Source organism: Mus caroli, chromosome 7 (genome assembly GCF_900094665.2).
Source record: "Mus caroli chromosome 7, CAROLI_EIJ_v1.1, whole genome shotgun sequence".
Classification (NCBI taxonomy): Eukaryota; Metazoa; Chordata; class Mammalia; order Rodentia; family Muridae; genus Mus; species Mus caroli.
In genome coordinates, this window is record NC_034576.1 from 129,441,502 (window position 1) to 129,444,597 (window position 3,096).

At 43.2% G+C, this 3,096-nt stretch overlaps 1 pseudogene across 1 annotated transcript; it reads left to right on the forward strand.

The window, feature by feature from the left end:
- The first annotated feature begins 2,247 nt into the window (after positions 1-2,247).
- On the forward strand, positions 2,248-2,817 carry LOC110299069 (annotated as a pseudogene). Its single transcript, XR_002378430.1, has one exon. The product of XR_002378430.1 is annotated as a small ubiquitin-related modifier 2 pseudogene (transcript).
- The last annotated feature ends 279 nt before the right edge of the window (positions 2,818-3,096 follow it).

Consider the following 3,096-nt stretch of genomic DNA (forward strand, 5'->3'; position numbering starts at 1 on the left):
ATGACCCATTCAGAATACGGGCATAGCATCTGAACACAGAGTTCTGAAGGGAAGAAAGAGGAATGACTAAGAAATATCTCCAGAAATGTTCATCATCCCTAGCAATTACAGAAACGAAAGTCAAAACAATGTCTTTTGAGATTTCATCTGCCCCCAGCCAGAATGGAAAAAAAAAATGAACAGCTTAACTAACAATGAATGCTGCAGAGGACACAAGGAACGGGGCTGCACGTTCACTGTTGATGGGATGGAAAACTGGTCCAGTCAGCCTGGAAATCAACCAAAAAGCCTAAGAATAAATCTTCCACATGAAGGTAGCTCTAGCACTCCCTGGCATATGCACAGAGGACTGAGCATGCTATTCCACAGGTACTCGCTCAGTCAAGTTTCTTTCTCTTTCTCTCTCTCTCTCTCTCTCTCTCTCTCTCTCTCTCTCTCTCCCCCTCTCTCTCTCTTCCTTTCTCTTTGTGTGTGTGCGTGTTGTGTGTTTGTTTTGTTTTGTTTTTCCCAGACATAGTTTCTTTGTGTAGCCCAGATGTCCAGGCTGGGCTCAAACTTACAGAAATCCTCCTACCTCTGCCTCCCTAATGCTGCGATTAAAAGGGTACACCACCATGCCTTGTTCTTGCTTAGCCATGTTAATTGAAGGGGGGAACAATCCAAATGTCTTTTGTTTTAAAACTTAATAACAGAAATGTGATACATAGGCACTGTGGAGCACCACTCTGCTGTGTAAAGAAGAATGAGATGTCCAGGGTGCAATGGCTATTCTCCTTGTCAGCTTGACTATATATGGAATGAACTACAATCCAGAAATATCCAGATCTTGAGGCTAGAAGACACGCAGGCCTTTAATCTGGATCTTGAGGCACACCTTTCCTCTTGGTCACACCTTCTGCTGGAGGTCTACCTAGGACAATGGAAGAAGGAAGGGTTTGTTCTTCGCCTGCTTGCACTCACTTGCCAGCACACCCATGAGAGCCTATGTCTTCAGGATTCCAGCTTACATAGAAGACCAACTCAAACACCCAGCTCTGTGTTTAGCAACTACTAGAATTCTTGGACTTCCCATTCACAGCTGTCACAGGTAGAGGCAGCCTGCAAATCATTTGTGACTCTAGAGAACCCTGACTAATACAGAAGTTGGTACCTGGAGTGGTTCCAGAGGAGCCGCAGTATAAGGATGATCACTTAAGTACCTGGAATAGGCTTTGTAATTTGCCGGTACCTTCTAATTCACCAGCACCTTCAGCAACAAAACCTCGAGTCACATTTTCTCTCTAATGGGAGCTAAAAGAATATTGTAGCCCCTTGGTGGAAAGTATATTTCGAACTTAAAGAAGTAAATGCCTTTGATTATCTTGATCCATCCATTGTGAATGACAATGGATTAGGTGAGGCAGTTTTAGAAACTTTCTACAGTTTGGGAGAAAATAAGGAAAATAACGTTTACTGGTTGGCTGCTGTCTTAGTTAGGGTTTTACTGCTGTGAGAAGACACCATGACCAACTCTTCTAAGGAAATTTAATTGGAGCTGAATTACAGGTTCAAAGGTTCAGCATGGCAGCATTCAGAAAGACATGGGTCTGGAGGAGCAGAGAGTTCCATCTCTTGTTCCAAAGGCAGCTAGGAGAAGACTGGCTTCCAGGGAGCTAGGATGAGGATCTTAAAGCCCACACCCACAATGACACACTTCCCCCAATAAAGGCCACACCTCCTAATAGTGCCACTCCATGGGCCAAGCATATACAAACCATGACATCTCCTTATAAGTTGATAAAGGGGCGTGCTGGGGTTCAGGGGTTGCCATACAGACCATACAAGCACTGATCTCAGCTAAGCAAGATTAGTTGACTGAACACATAACCTAATACTGAATGCTCAGGACCACAAAAAGGACTCACAAGCCGAATTGCCATACTACTCCACTCTCAGGGCAGGCTTTTTATGGGATGAACCAGGTTCAGAAATTTAAAGGGCAAGGAGGGGAGCAGTTGGCTTCCTAGGCAAAGTACCATCAGCTAACCTTTAAGCTGATTGGTCCTGGGTAGGGTGTGGATGAGTGATGAACAGGGGAATTTCAGAACATTGAGATAACAGAGCATGAGTATTATAATCACAACTTTTGACTTATTAGTAGCATTCTTCAATGTCAGCCACAAAAACCACAGTGATCCTGCCGCTCCTGGTGCTGCTTGTGTGCTCTGTCAGTGTGAAGCGGCAGCTGAGGAGACTCAGGCGCTCGCCATGGCTGACGAGAAACCCAAGGAAGGAGTCAAGACTGAGAACAACGATCATATTAATTTGAAGGTGGCGGGACAGGACGGTTCTGTGGTGCAGTTTAAGATTAAGAGGCATACACCACTTAGTAAACTAATGAAAGCCTATTGTGAACAGCAGGGTTTGTCAATGAGGCGGATCAGATTCTGATTTGATGGGCAGCCAATCAACGAAACCGACACACTTGCACAGTTGGAAATGGAGGATGAAGATACGATTGATGGGTTCCAGCAGCAGACTGGAGGTGTCTACTAAAAAGGGAGCCTGCTACTTTACTCCAGAATTTTGTTATAGACCAAGAATACATTCTCAATTAGAAAGCCACAATTTGGTCCCACCACATCCTGACTACTAGAGGATAGTTTTCTCTTCTTNCATTTCCCTGTCCCCATTTCTTTATTGTACATAAAGTAACTGGTGTATGTGCACACGCATAGTGCTCTTTTTTTCTTTTCCTTTTTTAAATGAAATGGCCAATGTTCTGTTCTGGTTGACATCAGATGGAGATGGTCTGGGGGAAAATACTGGGTTTGTGAAGATACCTGCTTCTCCAATAGTGGCATGCTCATTCAGCTCTTATCTTTATATTCCAGTAAGTTATTTTGCTCTCATTGTTTTAACAAAAGAACCCAACAACACCAAATCCTTGCATACCTTGTTTGATTGGAGAATTTTAATGTGTTTCATTTATCATTGTAAAACCAAGGACAATTTTATAACTTTTTTGTATGTAGCTGTTACATGTAGGGCAATCTGTCTTTAAGTAGGGATAAATTACTCTTGAACAAAATGATCCTAGATAGTTTTCCCTTCAAG